Below are 17477 nucleotides of genomic sequence, written 5' to 3' on the forward strand. Positions count from 1 at the left end.
CAATAAAACACAATATCATACAATTTTACACACCGTATAAGAAATTCCTCCAGTGCCTCCAGAACTCGGACGTGTGCCGGACACTGCTCTGTTCAGGCGCCATCAAAACACGTAATAATAATAATAATACGTTTTGTGAGTCCTCAAGGCGCATTACAAACCTTTACACAAAGCCTCTAATCACAGCAATAAAAGTACACCATTATGTTATATTTGTCAATGTTTAAACACTTAGAATCACTCCACTAGTATAGAGGTTTAGGCAGGTCATGCGAGGACAGTATTAAACCCGGTTAAGTGCGTAGCCCCTGAAGGTGAAACTGAAGTCTTTGTAATGTCCCCGTAAGACGCATGAACCCAACAGTGTGTAAGTCCACACGGGGTTGACGAAGAGCACAGCCTGGCCCCTGCCCCGGCCTCGACCTCAGTCACATGTCGCGCAGGAGGTGGGAGCAGTGTGCAGCTCAGAGAGTGTAGAGCCATTTCATGTTTGACTTTCAGCACCGGTCCCTGGACAGCGACCTCCTGACATGACTTTCCTCCTAAAGCCGGAGTGAATGTATGTTTGATTTCCCATGTACTGTCATAGTCCATCTATTAAAGAGGGTCCCCTGATGCATTATGGACCAGAAATGTTTGGTTCATTGCTTCAATAAGCATAGGCATGATTTAAAGACCAATTGATTTAAAGATATTGATTATTAAAGTACTTTTTACTTAAAATAAAATCTAGAATGATCATTTATTATGCCTCATTCCTCTTGGTAATACTAATAGTAATATCTCTAGTCACGTTACAATAATATATTTATAGAAAAGATTCATTTGTAGTCATCTGGACATGTTCCCTCCAAAAGTCATTCTTAATCTGTGGATCTAGTCTGATATTTATCCTGCTCTGGGCGGTGTAAGCCCTGCCCACTGGGCGGAGCCTCCTGATGAGAGCCTATCCTGTTTTAAGTTTCCCCTGGAACTAATCTTTCTAATCTTACCCAAACAGCCATGTAATACATGTAAGTACTACATTTACACAAACGCAGTCTTGGGGCAAGGACACACAAACACTGCACTAACCAATAAACTTTGGGTTTGTTGCCATGGTTTTCTGACTGAACTGCTTCCACTTAGTACCATAGATGCACTGCATCCGGAAAATTGCACTTTTTCCAAATTTTTAGCATTATTCTCAAAAAGACTCGAGGCTGTAATTAGGTCCAAAGTATTGAGCAAAGGCTGAGAATACTTATCTACAATACTTATGTACAATACTTATGTACAAGTACTTTTATATTTTTAATACATTCAAACAACTTCTTTCACATTGTCATATGGTTTGTAGAATTTTGAGGATTTGAGAATTGATATTGATAGTTTAGAGCTCTACTGAGAGTTTAGATCTTTACTGATAGTTTAGATCTTTACTGATAGTTTAGAGCTCTACTGAGAGTTTAGAGCTCTACTGAGAGTTTAGATCTTTACTGATAGTTTAGAGCTCTACTGAGAGTTTAGATCTTTACTGAGGGTTTAGATCTTTACTGAGAGTTTAGATCTTTACTGATAGTTTAGATCTCTACTAAGAGTTTAGAGCTCTACTGAGAGTTTAGATCTTTACTGATGGTTTAGATCTCTACTGATAGTTTAGATCTTTACTGATAGTTTAGAGCTCTACTGAGAGTTTAGATCTTTACTGATAGTTTAGAGCTCTACTGAGAGTTTAGAGCTCTACTGAGAGTTTAGATCTTTACTGATAGTTTAGAGCTCTACTGAGAGTTTAGATCTTTACTGAGAGTTTAGATCTTTACTGAGAGTTTAGATCTTTACTGATAGTTTAGATCTCTACTAAGAGTTTAGAGCTCTACTGAGAGTTTAGATCTTTACTGATGGTTTAGATCTCTACTGATAGTTTAGATCTTTACTGATAGTTTAGAGCTCTACTGAGAGTTTAGATCTTTACTGATAGTTTAGATCTCTACTGATAGTTTAGAGCTCTACTGAGAGTTTAGATCTCTACTAAGAGTTTAGAGCTCTACTGAGAGTTTAGATCTCTGCTTCTGAAATGCGTGGGATTTGTTAGTTTAGCTGTTCATATTTCAGTCTTCTCCCTGATGTCAACTCTCCTGGACGTGTTTAAATGTGCACTCTGACCAGAATCTTGTCTCAATTGGCTCAATACTTCAGAAACATCCTCATTAGAAGTTTAGGTTTAAACCAGGGGCCTGTTCGGGTGCATTTCAGTGCCCGCATGGCCACATTAGCTTGGACACATACAGTCGTTGCAGAGCAGATTAGCAGCAGAGCGATCGTAACCGTGTAACCTGCTTAGGGCGAGGATGAGCATGAGATCATGTCCCTGCAGTCGTCTCATTGGTTAGATTCATCGTCCAATCACAGCCCATCTGGTTTGGCTCGTGGCACCGAACCAAGAGGTTGTCGGCTCTCAGCGGACGCCCGGGGAGTGGATCAGTATCTCAGCAGCTGCAGTTTGGGGAGCAGGCTTAAAAAAGACTCCACAGTGCATCTGCAACTAGAGAGAAGAACTTAATTTTCATTTTATTTTCCTAATAAAAAGTTATTTCAAGTATTCTGCAATTACTTGAGATAAAGAACCATAAATACAAGTTTATTCACACACAAACAAACAACACATTTTTACTTTAATAGGCTCTGTTTCATTTCTGTCAGCTCAATGGAAGACACAGCACCCCTAAACTCGAAGATAATCGTGTTTTAATCTTCATAATTAGGAGATTAGGAGTGGCAATATTGACAAAAATGAATCTTTCGATACCTTGAGTGTCCTGATAGAAATATTCAAGCGATATTATGTCAGTCCAACAGAACAGTGTTAAAATATCTACCGTATTTTAACTATAAGTTGCACCTTTTTTCATAGTTTTGGCCGGGGTGCGACTTATACTTATACTCTGGAGCAACTTATATGTGATATTATTTGTTATTTTCACACTTGCAACCGCATTTCATACTCCAATGCAACTTATATGTTTTTTTCTTCTCTATTATGCATTTTTTGGCTGGTGCGACTTATACTCCGGTGCGACTTATAGTCCGGAAAATACTTTAAATTCTTTAAATGTAATATTTGAGGTTTTAATTATCATTATCAGACAATGTAAGATGAATCACAAAAGTGCGAAAATATCACGTTATGCCTTATTAGACTTGACTTTTTTCAGTTTTCTAAAGTCAGCTCTTTACTAAAGAAAAAAGATACACTTGATATTCAAATTTAGCATTTCTTCGAAGCAAAATTCACCACGATATGTACATTTTGATCTGTTTTCATCAACTTGTACTATGGTCTTTTCCACAACACTGGGTTAGGGTTAGGCACACCACTCTAGAGCACTCTTCTTTTTTTACTCCTTTTCCAACCCAAACATGGAAACCTCAAAGTGACAGATGATGAGGTGCATGTCTTGGAGAGGAGAAGTGGAGGAGGAGACTGAGGACATCCGGAGCCACCACAGGCCCCGATCCATTGTATATTTGATGAGGGGCCCCGTAGAGACCCTGAGCTCCTTGTGTAAGTGCGCCGATGTTCCTCACCTCTCTCCTCCTTTCCTCTCTTTGCTCCACCCTTCTCTCCTCCCTTTCTTCTCATCTTTGCTGCTTTTCCTTCTCTCCCCATCCCATGTCCTTCTCCCCTCGTTTTCTCTCTTTCTCTTTTCTTTCCTCTCTTCTTCTCTCTTCCACCCTTTTCTCTTCTCTCCACTCTCTCCTCAATCCTGCCTTAATCCCCTTCTCTTCCCTCTCTCCTTCTTTATTTTCAATTTAACCCCCCTCTCCTCCCTCTTCTCTTTTTCTACCCCATCTCATCATCTTTCCTCCCTTTGTTTCCCTCTCACCCTGTCATCTTTTCCCATTTCCCTCTCCTCCCTCTCTCTCCGTATCCTTATCTCCTTAGAAAAGAAGGGTGATAGGGAATATCTCCCCTTTTTCTTGCTCCCTTTCCCCCTTCACGCTGCTCTCTGCTGACTCTTCTCTCTCTTTAATCTCCTCTCTTCCTCTTCTCCTTCCTCTCCTCCATCTTCTCTCTTTTTGTACCCTTACCTCCTCTTTCTCTTCTCTCGCACCTCTCTCCTCTTTCCATCTTCTTTTCCCTCCCTTTCTCTTCTCTGTCACCTCACTTTCCTCCATGTCTTCTCCTCTATCCATCTTCTTTTTCCTCCCTTTCTCTTCTCAGTCACCTCTCTTTCCTCCATCTCTTCCCATCTTCTTTTTCCTCCCTTTCTCTTCTGTCACCTCTCTTTCCTCCATCTCTTCTCCTCTCTCCATCTTCTTTTTCCTCCCTTTCTCTTCTCTGTCACCTCTCTTTCCTCCATCTCTTCTCCTCTCTCCCTCTTATTTTTCCCTGCCTTTCTTCCCTCCCCTTTTTCTTGCTCCCTTTCCCCCTTCCTTGCCCGCTGCTGACTCTTCTCTCCCTCTCCTCTCCTCCTCTCCTCCCTCCCCCTCTCATCCTCTCCTCCTCTCTCTCTCCGTCCCGTGCTCACCCAGGCGACAGCGCGCTAATGCACCATGGCACATTCTGCAGCTCGCAGTCACAGCGCGCCCGGCTTTAGGCAGTGACCGCAGCTCGACCTCCCTCTGCAGCGCCGCTCGGCTCCGGAGGACCGGCCTGTCCTGGCTCTGACCCGGGACGGCGCCTGACCGGGGTTTGGGCCACCGTACTGACCACACAAGTTGAGGGCAAAACTTAAAAGAGCAGCGTCGGAAAAAAAAGTTTGATTGCCATCGTTGGTGAATGAAGTACACTGTGGGATGTGGTGCAACATAAAACAATACATGAATAAACACAACTAAAATAATAAAGCATTAAATTAGGCACTTTCAGGACACGTGCTGTGATTTAGCTCTGGACATTACAACTGCATCGATAGCTGATAATTCAATATTTTTCTCAATTCTACCTATACAGGACTTTAATGCAACAGCTGTCATAAAGTGTACGATCTACAGAAATTCTTAATACATAATTTACACACAAAAAAAATACATTATAGTGAAGTGATAATATACTAATAATAGGTGTTTTGGACCAAATGACCAAATGAGTGCATGATCCACGACAAATTAGCATGGTACAGGCAAGGCAAGAGATAATATGAATCACGAACAATTTATTACATTAAGACGTTTTAAAAAGTATTGAAAAAATGGCCATACATGCAACCTCGGTGTGTAATGAGCACGTCGTCAGTCCAGTTTATTCCATTAGCGTGAGAAGAGAAAGTGAAGCCGAAGTTAGCTTCAGGCAGCCCTGTCCGCTTTATTTATTTGCAGTGGTTCTGGTTGAAGCTCCTGTAGAACCTGCGGCGTCTCCTGTCCATCTGCTGGTTGTCAAAGGCTCGTTTCGCTCTCCATTTGTTCAGTGTGTCTGTTATCACAACTGCACTGTCATCTTATGTAGTGCATGAATCAGACGTGAGCCAGGCGAGCTATACACTTGAATTTCCTCTGTTATATATTGGCTTTTGCACTGTTTTGTGAAAAAAGCTATGGGTGTGAGATGCCTTTGCCTAGCACACGTTTCTGTTTTTGAAAATATTGATAAGGCATATCTTGAGTTGATAAAAGAAAATATTTTTTTTTTCTAAGGCATATCTTGAGTTGATAAATTATAAAAAATAAAGTGAAAAATAAATGATAAGGCATATCTTGTGTTGACAAATTTAAAAAAAAACAACCAAAAAACCAACAACAATGATAAGGCATATAATTAAAAAAAAAAAAAGAAAAAAAAATATTAGGCATATCTAATAAAAATCACTACTAAAACAATAGTGTAAGTAAAAATGACAGTTATAAATATATTTATGTTATTTCCCTAATAGATCGATTACATATATTATATTATATATCGATTAATAGATAGATTTCAATTGTTTCTCTTTAATGCATGCACTTTTGATTTTACATATGGTGATTTATTGTTGTTAACTGTTTTATGTTGCACCGAATCACCAAAGAAAGTTCCTATGTTATGAATTTTGTTCATTGACAATGGCAATAAACCTTTTCAGATTCTGATTCTGAAATGTTTCCCTCTAGTAGTCTTGGGGGGGAAACAGAAGAGATCCAATTTTTTTAGTTCTAAAACATAACTTACAAACGTATTCTGACTCTATATAATGATGAATGTATTTTGCAGTATTGACCCAGCATCTTATAGGTTATATATATATATATATTTGTTTGCCCTAATGTATTTTTATAGACATTTTGCACGTCTGACCATGGTGAGTTTTTGACGTTTTAGGAGGTACTGTTGTCTTCTTAGTATTAACATTCGAGTTGCATACTTCATACTTTCAGATCTTTTGCCTAAACTACACACATTAGAAAAGTAGCGGCTTGTGAATCTTCTCTGTCGCTGTCCTTGAGCGTGAGACCGTTGCTGTGACATTCTGCCGCTTCACCTTTTGAACTTTTGTGACCTCCGCGTTCAGTGGTTCATTCTCTGCGTAAACTCACACTGTGGCTGGTGTGTAAAGCTGCTAAGATGCACCACTCAGCACCACATTAACACACTCACATTTAAAAGTACTTTGCTTAACCCCATTTTCTGCCACACGACTTTGCTGCGATGCCACGGCAAAGACAGTGGCAGCTGAAAGGGACGCAACAGCAGGGCACAGACCTGTAATACATGCAGTCGTGCACAGATCAGCCACAACATTACAACCACTTACAGGTGAACTGATTAACACAGATGGGAACTGTTAGTGGGTTTGAAACATTGATTAAATGCTAACTAGTTCACACTTTATTGCTAATGGTTAAGTAGAGTACCTGACTTTATTAATGTAATGAGCTATTTATTTATTTTATTTTATTTATCATAAAGCAGCACTTTTTCATTGATTGGACTGGGTGAAAGAGCTGTTAGCGTTGCTAGAATTGACTGAGCGTTGGCTGAAAAAAACTGTTGTAAAGCTAACAGCGTTTGTAATGCAGTGTTAATGTGCCAAACGCATGATATTACTTGAGCGAGGACTGGTGAATTGTGATGGTTAAATGGGCGACTCAAACTGCTGTTCTTGTTAGGCGTTGTTGGTTTGTGGTCCAAGGAAAGGACAAAGGTGACATAAAATGGACTTGGGCCAAGCCGCTTTTGTGCTTAAACAAACAACAAAGAACATAGGATCTGACCCAGTGATCATTTAAAATTAAAAGTTGATTAAAAAAAAACACAACAATCAAGTGCTTTTCTTTTTAATAACGCTCTCAGCTCAAATGACCCCCATTGTCACCATTCCAAAATGTCCTATTTCATTTTGATTGTAAGGAAAAGGCTCAACACTTGATACAGATTCTGACACCACAATGATAATTAAAAACACACTCTTTTTCACGACACAAAATAATAGTACTTTTGTCAGTATTACCACTTTGTCTTTTACAAATTGTGATAAAGATTAAGACCATTCTAAAGTTATTCAGGAAAGGTCAAATTTGGTCATGTTTATATGATTTTTTTTGTTTTGTTTAATTAGTTTAGTATCTCTATACTTACGTCAAACCGAATAGTGACCATGGTTCTAAGAAAAATATTAAATCCCCCGTGCACAGTAGCTAGCTGCGTAATTAATACCACCAATAAATGGCAGGTGGTCGTAATGTTTTGAGCAATCGCCGTACGTAGTCTTTAACCCGCAGTGACGCCATGACCCTTCTAAGATGGCGGCTTCTTACTCCGTCGCTGTCCGGATCAGAGAGCATCAGATTGTCTCGGTTCAACGACAGGTCAAACACAGATCCCATTGTTCTCTTGACATGCATCTTCAGAAAATGTAGTGACGTTAGACATAACAGAGCGGGAGTATGCAAATGCTTTTGGGTCAGTGACACTCAGGAGACGGAAATAAAGCATTGTAATCTTTTGTTGCTTGAGCGTGAAAGAGGGTGAAATGTAAGAAATTGGCCATTGAATTTTGTTTTGGAAAGCACGTGGGTCAACAGCTCGGAGTGGTGCAGAAATACACACAGTGGTGTTCAGTCATTATGTAGAAAATGTGTTTCTTGCTTTGGATTTTTCTGATATTTCTTATATTTTTTATAGTGGAGTTTCTATGATGTATAAATACTGTAAGTTTCCAACTGTGAAACAGGGATTTATTACCAGCTTATCATATACTTATATATCCCATCATATCAATTTTTTTTGTTTTTTGAAATATAAAAAAAGAACAGAAAACAGACACACAGAGTAAGAAATCAAATTATAGGCAAAGTTTGGACACATTTGACTCATTTGTTTTACCTGTTGCCAAGAATCAAACATTATGCCCAGACTTAGTAGTTTATTCATCAAATACTAGTGTTAATACTAATGTTATTTTAAAAGAACAATACAATACTTGTTATCACTTTAAACTAACGAACTGTGTTTGTAACCGTTTTGGCGTTCCACCTCTGTACATCATCCAGCGTCTCCTCCCGTCCACAGAGACAAAAGGCAGCCACAGCAGCCTAATTACCACCTTAAATAATGCAAGGCTCGTTCCAGCTACACACAGCAGAGGCCCAATCCATTTGGACTGACAACCCTAAGAGCATGTAGCCTCATAGCCCTGTGTACGACATGTTGATGCCTGTATTATTGATGCACGATATGCATAGTGTTTCCTCAGCTGAGCCAAACTGGAATCGACCTAAAGTTAGCGCCAGCAATGCAAAGATATTTCCATTTTAAGTATCTATTTGCACATGTTTTGCAAGATCTTGATGTCATTATACATTTTGAACGATAAGCGATGCGGTTGGGAGCATTTGAAAGAGAGCAGTTTGAGTTCAAGAGGTTAGCAAGAGGTTGAGTTAGCACGTGTGGCAATCGCTGCTCATTAATGTTATGAAGTTATTACAAGATGTGCAAAGTTTGTGCAAAGTATTTTTATGTCAGTCATAATTAAGTCCATTGACGTCACACCGGGCCTCAGATGAGAAACGTCTCTTCAAGTGTCATTACTAATATTTGTCTGTGTCACCTGAGTGCACCTTTTGGACATTTGGCAAGATCTTGTGTGAGCAGTGGCTGCCAACCCGTTAAATATTTAGTCCCAACTTCAAGGAGTATGGGCCAAAAAATATATTATAAAAATTGCAGAGATGTATTTAAACATTTTGCTTATTTATTGTTCTTTTCTCCTAATTATTATAACTCTTTGATTACAATATTAACATAGATAATACATAATAATAATAATAATAATATCGTATTTTCCGCACTATAAGGCGCATTGTCAATGAATGGTCTATTTTTGATAATTTTTCATATATAAGGCACCGGACTTTAAGGCGCATTAAGCGAAACAAAACGTGTACCAAACAAAATCACTTCGAGGTCAGTAAGCACAACCAGAATTAATTCATATATAAAGTGCACTGTCGTTTTTGGAGAAAATTAAAGGCTTTTATGTGTGCCTTATAGTGCGGAAAATACGGTACATTTACAACTGAAAATAGCCTGTTTTCTGATTTTTGCATTTCAAACTACCATGGAAGGTGGTGATTCTTGTGACAATCTGTTAGTTCAAAATAAAAATCATATATTATTCACTCTTTCTCTGTTAAATGCAACACTAAAGTTTAAAGAAGCTTTCCCACAAACTCCCACTATTGGTCAGTTTTTGTAACTGTCAGTTTTGAATTTTCAGAAAAAGCAGATGGTTGTAGTTACATCTCACACAAAATCACCTTACTGCAACATTCGAGATGGAATAAAAATTGTGATATAGGCTCTGGAAAATTGTTGTATAATATTTGTTGTCGTCTTGCCCATCCATAGTTCTACATTCCTCATATGTGGTCAATATCTCCAACTTGGAGGTGCCACGCAGAACACTTAAACCCCTTTAAACTCTTCCCCTGAGCTGATCCCGTGCTCTGTCCCTCCATAGGTGTGTTTTACAGTTAAACGTGTTGGCGATGCTCACGTCTCCTGGCATCTCACGCGGCGGCCACAACATGACCCCCATCCCCCACCCCCCATGGCAGCGGGCGGTGGCCTGACTGTGGAGCGGTACAGGAGGTAAATCATGATCTAATGTGGCATGTTTGGGTCTGCTCTGTGTTTTTAGACGCCTGCTGAGCCATGTGAGCTGGCACACACGATACAGCAGCGTTTATAAGTTCATAAGTAGAACTACACGATTTTAGAGAGGCAAGGCAAGGCAAGTTTATTTGTAGAGCACATTTCATACACAAGACAATTCAAAGTGCTTCACACAGCAGGAAAAATGCATTCAAATCACAAAGAAATGACAGAAACAGAAATACAATAAAATTAACTAAATTAAAAATTATCAATTCAACTGATTGTCTAAACTAATAAAATCACAAACAAAAGAGAAGAGTGTAAAGAAAAAATCCTTTCAGTCATATAGGCTAAACAAAACTGTTTTTAGCTTAGATTTGAACATTGTCAGAGTAGAAGCCTGTCTCACATCTTCAGGAAGATTTTTTTTATGATGAAAAATTGCTAGATTTGTGATTAGATTCAGAAAATATGTTTAAAAGTACAAGTCTGTTGACAGTAAACATTTTCAAACTCATCCACCTTTAAGATAAGACTGAAACATGAACCTATTCAAGAATTATTTCAGAATATATTTGTAGAAGTATAAAAGCAAGATTTAAATTTTTTTTTTTTTTACAGAGGACATTCTATTATCTACTGTAATGATTGCAGTCTTTGACCAGACCTAAATTAGGGCTTGACCTGGTTTAAAATTGGACTACACCATGGCTACTGACGTTCCACCCCAGGACGAAGAAAATGAGTATAATTAGACACTTTGAGGATGTTGTAGCTTTGACTGAAATATAATATAGTGTAGCATTAATCTATCTTCATGGAGACACGTGGGTGACGCCCCCAGGCCATGGATAATATGGGCACATTAATGAGGAAACACCACTGAGAGGACCTCGTGTACCACCAGAACAAGCTTGTGCTCCACCACTAGCGCAGTTTGAGCACCGCTGTGATTTTGCGCCAAAGTTCAGGTATAAAAGTCTCTCAGCCTGAATGCTCAGAGTCACAAATTTCACAATATTTTATCAGTCTGGTTTATAGACGATTTTCTGTGACGTTGACTGAAAGGATGTGAAACTAGTGTCTCCCTAATCTCAGCAATGTTGTAGATGAATCTGGCTCAGAGCAGTATAAAGTTTAGTTTTTCGACTGAAAAAGGATTAAAGTCGTCCAGGTGAAGCTCTCTGAAGCCTTTTTTTCTGTGGATCACGCCTGGACAAATTATGTGCTACACCGACTTATTAAACTACTATTATTCACAATACTGGGAGATGTTCTAACCTGTATTCCTGAAAGCACTCTTCACCGCGGCCTAAAACTTTAGCTTGAATGCTTGAACGTCTGCTACAAATGCCGCCACGTGGTTTTGCTTTCCCAGCTCATATATCGGACATTAATGACGCCATGTGGTGCATCTAAGCTCACATGTTTGCCCCGTAGCTGCCCATGTGTGCGCCGTATTATCCCTAGCCTTTAATATGATCTTGTTTCATCTCATTTGAAATCGTGCGGTAGCAAAACGTGCGCGCGCGGCCGTCTGTTTGCATTTTGTTTATCTTCCTGACGCTTGCGCGGAGGGCTTATAACGCGCCGGGCTAATGTGACCGCTTGCCCTCGGGGACCTCGCGATGACCCGTGAAGCTGTGGTCGCGGGCGGGCCAAACGGGCGGACCAATGTGCGAAAGTCGATGGGATTCTTTTTTTTCTTTTTTCTAACGCTTCGATCGCACCTCGCTCCGTCTCGTTCCCCGGGATCCCAGGTGTCAGGAGCTCGCACCTAACATAAGTCTAATGTGCGGAAAAGGCAGGGTTTGGAGACAATTGGAACGAGGCTGAAGTACTGTGTTTGAACCAGACAAGGGTGAAGAATGTCGTAGAGGAGTACAATTGTTGTGTCGGGGCACGATAAAAGGTTTGACTTTGGGAAATGGTGAGAAAATCCTCTGTAAGTAAGAATGTTTGCACTCCACTCGGGTAAAGATTCGCCTATGGCACAGACAATAACAAATTCACCAAATTTGCCTTAAACTGCATACTTTATTGGACAGTGTAGTATGAAAATGCAGTGAAGAGTGGCGACTGACATTCAGTGAAACTTTTGGCCTCAGAACTACATTTACAAGGTCAGAAAAAAATAGAATAATCCAAAAACCCTATACCGTATTTTCCGAAGTATAGGTTGCTCCCAAGTATGAACTGAAACAGCCAAAAAATACATAATAGAGAAGAAAAAGTTGCACTGGAGTATAAGTCGTATATATTTGGGGAAATGTGTATCTTGAAATGCAATTTAAAATAATAAGATTAGAGAACATGGTGAATAGGTGTACGTATGCTAACGCTAGAGCTTTGTCCACACCGCCGCGGCCGAAGCGTCCAGTTTACATTCAAAGTCTACGGTAAATGCGCGTCGAGCACGTAGTGCGTTATCCGCGGCGCGATTTCTTCGTTTTTGCGGCACGATTGGTGCGTTTTTTTTCCCCCCCTCGACGCTTTGAGCGCACGTATGAGCCGGCCGAGGCGACGAAAGCGGCTTACGCGACGCGTTCAGATATGTTGAGGTCTCTGGCAGCTGAAGCGTAGCAGCCGCCGCAGCAGCCAATCAGAGCTGACGCTCCAGTGACGTACGTACGTACGTATTGCCCCTCGCATTTCCGGTATTCCCGGTGGGATTCCCCAAGAAGCGCCACTTTTTCCTTGCTCGTCAACAATGGCAGACGAAAGACTGATTGTGGCTGTTTGTGGGAGAAAGGAACTGTATGATGTATTCACGGTGGAATACAGAGACAGAAATAAGCCCGGCGCCTCCGTGTGAGAGTTTTGAAAACCAAAAACGCTCTCGATATCCACCATTTTACACAATGAACAAACAACTCCACTGCTCATGCGACAACACCTCTACTGCGCATGTGCGCAGACGGCTCAAGCGCCGCACTGTATACAGTGGCCGGGGCGTCGATAGCGCGCGTCCGGTGCGTAAACCTTTCAAATGTACACGCGCTCAAATTCTACTGGAAGTTATTTGATCATTTGTTTGGAAATTTAGGGTTCATTTTTTGTATTTACCTGACTCTGTTTTAATGGGGAAATGTTATTTTTATTATTTAGTTGGATTAGAGGTGTGCAATGGATCAAACTTTTGAAAAATGCTGTGAATGAAAAAAAAAAATGATGGTGATATTTCTACATCAACTATTACATTTAAAGACCTGTTTTAATACATTTATGTGAGATTGAAGAAAATGTGAAGACAATACTTCCCATCCCTACGTAGGCTGTACATAACAGAAAAAGCTAATTGCGGCAGTAGTATTAGTAGTATTAGGATTAGTAAATGGTGCTGCAAACATAAACAAGACTTTATTTGTATGTACCCTATTAGCTTGAGGTGTCCTAAACTGTGTGACATGCAGAAGCGACACTGAACACTGATAATAAAAAGATGATTGCTATTGTGGAAATGCTGAAGTAATAATTGAGTGCGTTGACAGGTTAATGCTTCATTATGAGACAATAATAGTTGATTGAATCAGCTCCTGATTGTGGCACTATCCTTGATTTGATTAAAACCACAAAGACATTTCGTTTGTTTTCTTCTGGCCGCTCCGTTTCATTATCATTATAAAACAAATCTTATTTTATGGTTTTACTGATTTAAGAATAACCAACAGCAAAATGTACAGTAAATGTGTTTGACATTAGTTCTGTTTACTCTTAGACACTTCTGCACTCTAACTCTATCTGCACCTGTTTGAGCCCAATTACTAAACCAGGAACAGGCTGAAGAGACTATATTGTTGTTTTTTAATCTCTTTTTGTTCATAGTGAGACAGATAATGACTTAATTGGGACATAATCCTGTTTTGTTCATAAAACTCGCCTCTCCATAGATCTGACTGGCCTGGGGGCGTCACCCACGTGTCTCCATGAAGATAGATTAATGCCACACTATAGTACATTTCAGTCAAAGCTACAACATCCTCAAGGGGACTAATGTAACAGCAGCAGAAAGGTTACACACTGCCCCTTTAATGGATCTTTACATGCATTCAGTGCCACCTGCATTGCCACACTTTCATTCTTACATCCTTCACCCTCTTGTGTGTTGCTCTCTGCGTCGGGAAGTGGTGAGTGTCGGCCGACCCCGCCGTGTGTAATGCTTTCTGTCAGTCACGCGCAGACTTTGACATCTGTACATCAGGAAGAACTGACGAGAGGTGGACACTTTATTCTGACCCTTTAAACTGCTCCTACTCTTCTTTTGGCTTCTCCATTGTGGGCTCAAGGCGGTTAAAAACTCTGCTGTGGTCGGGATGTTTATAAATGGGTACGTTTTAAAAGAAGAACCCTGTTGTCACATGTTTGTCCCACATGGTTTAAAACATGCTGGATGATTTAGTGGTAGCACATTTTATAGTTATACATTTTGTCTAATTTAAAGGTTAAACGAAAAGTGATTATTACTATATTGACTTCAGTGTAATTATGATCAATTTAATGAGTCGCCCCTTTTTTCATAGTTTTGGCCGGGGTGCGACTTATACATATATTTATACTTATATACTTGTACTTATATTTATACTTATATACTTGTACTTATATTTATACTTATATACTTATACTTATATTTATACTTATATACATATACTCCGAAGTGACTTAAATTGATATTATTTGTTATTTTCACAACCTTATTTCAAACTCCAGTGCAACTTATATATGTTTTTTTCTTCTCTATTATGCAAATTTTAGCTGGTGCGACTTATAGTCCGAAAAATACGGTATATTTTCATAGCTGTTCAGGGTTTAATAATTGACATATCTATGATTCATTAGTACACTAGCTCTAACTCCTTTTAGTGTTTCATTCTGTTATTTTATATTGCAGCTCATCTTGTGTGTGTTCATTTTGCAAATTTTGTGTCATTGTGTCAGTGGCATAAAGTCATTTCAATAGTTTTGTTTATCCCAATATTCTCTTTTGCAGTATTTCAGCCATCGGAGTTTGCCATTGTATACTACATTTGAGGAGAAGCAGCCCAACTGTACATTTTCGGAAGTCGTATAATAGTTATGGGCATATTGCGTGTTATTTCCGCCCCAAACGCACACGTCAAACTCCCCCGTCGCCCTCGTTTCACCCCTGTTCTTTCCTCTTCTCTTGGCCGTGTCCCGAGTGGCAGAGACAGCATCATTAGACAGCACAGCTCAGGCGAAAGGGATCTCATGACGGGACCATAGTGTTGGACAGAAAGCTTAGTTTGAGCCCAGGGACATTTTGCTGTTTCTCTACGGGACAACCCCAGCCGCCCCCCCGGCCCCTGGTCCTTAACCCTTTATGTAGATCTTGTATAGCTGGACATCTACAAGGCAATAGCAGTAAAAGAATGAGACAGCGCTCGGTGCATTTGCCTGGCTACACGGGCGCACTGGAGAGCTATTTTTGCCGATGTTAATTTGCTCTGTGCAAGGGTCGCGGTTCACAGCTCGGTCAGCCTTCCCTGATACTATATTCCCGTTTGTTTCTGTAAAGGTTTTGCCGTCACATCGCATTTAGGTCGAGATGTCGGTGAACTGTGAATGCACCGTGCGGAGGGACCGCGGCCGGCAGCGAGGTGGATCCCGGGTCCCAGTGTCCGCCGGCTCGCAGCTCCGACGTGGCATGATGAGGGAGAGATGTGTGCGGTGAGGACAACACCATGGAAAACAACAACAAAGTGGCAAAGGAATTATTATATTCATCTTTTAATTTTGTTTCATGATATAATTTTACAGGATACAGATTTTTATGCCCGTCTTACATTTTATAGCAGGTAATACAATTTTCACAAACCTGGGTCAGCAATAAAACGTAAAATTCAGATAATTTTCTTGTCTGATATTTGTGTATGTAAATATTTGTATTAAAATATTACAATTAAATATGGAAATATGAATACACATTTTATTATAATGTGTTACATATTAAAAAAATAAATATAAATGAATTAAAAAAATATTATAATAATATTTTAAGGACAAATAAGGACAAATATTACTAAATTTATTACTAAAACTTCAATATATTAAAATCACATTCTTTGTAACAAGACAAAGTACTGTACATACACATACTTAGCAGCAATAATATCCTACCATCACAACCAGCTGCACAATAACATTTAAAACTCAAAATAAAACTTAAACCTATAATTCTAAAAAATATGAATAATATTTCTGGTGAGTAAGAGCCATAACACATACCTGGGCAGCAGTAGATCTCTTCAAATAAGCAGTAGTAGCAGTAGAAGTGGTAGTAGCAGTAGAAGTGGTAGTAGTAGTACCTTGTTGGGAATGGCCAGCCTCTGTCTCCCCTGGACCACCCCCTTCAGTGGGCAGCGTCTGTGTGTGTGTCGACTTATCTCTGATTTCATAAATAATTCATTACACAGCGACCCACAAACGAGAGGCCCAATTTGTGCTCTTTCAAAAAACCCATCCCCAATTACAATCATTATTATTATTATCACTGTTACTTCAATCTCCTGTTCATGAAATCAAATTAATGTGACGGTGATGAAAATATTCTTCTAATAGCGCCAGCAGTAACCCTCTTCTAAAACTATAAACACATTTGGTGAAATTAATGTTTGAATTTGACTTCAGTTTGTGAGACTCAAAACGGATAATTGAAGAATTAATTTGAGTAATTGCCCAATTTATTTGCCGGCAGAAATATGCTAATGTGTTGTCACGTTTGACTGTGGCAGAAGAAGTCGCCGACTGAGTTTTAATTAAACATTTGTACATTTAATATTTAAAAGACTCTCTCTGTACCTCACTGGAAGGATTCATGGTTTATGTAAAGTTACGCCAACGTTTTCAGTTTAGTTCTTTTTCATCGAGAGCTTTCCATAGTTTAGTTTGGTTAAAGTGCAGTGTATAGTCCTCGTTAATGAACTAATAAATGATTGACATATTTTAATCGTTAGTCATTTGAACTATACAGACTCTAAAACACATGGCAAACAAAAAAACGAATGAACAATCGGTAATTTTGTCTATAATATACTTTTTTTGTAAATATTCTCTGTTTAGCAGCCTTCTGTAGACATATTTGTACCTTTTTATTTGGGTAAAAATCTCAATGAACAATAAAAATAATCGTTTCGCTAGTCGGCTAATCAGAAATTAATTGCGCACTTGTCGACTATTAAAATAATCATTATTTCAAGCCCTATTTCTGAGCATTGAAAGCTTTAATCATGAGAAATCCAATGGCATAATTGCAATTAATGTTGATATTTTTCATAGCATATAATGATTTATTTAATATGTCATGTTCTTGTTCTAGTTATGGTTCAACTTGAGAGGCTAGATTTGAAAGCAGATCCTACATGTTTTCCCGTGTTAACAGCGTAATGTTTACCCATAATAAATCCCT

The sequence above is a fragment of the Eucyclogobius newberryi genome, unplaced genomic scaffold (assembly GCF_026437365.1).
Source record: "Eucyclogobius newberryi isolate DKJ021-1_F unplaced genomic scaffold, fEucNew1.0.hap1 SCAF_22, whole genome shotgun sequence".
Classification (NCBI taxonomy): domain Eukaryota; kingdom Metazoa; phylum Chordata; class Actinopteri; order Gobiiformes; family Gobiidae; genus Eucyclogobius; species Eucyclogobius newberryi.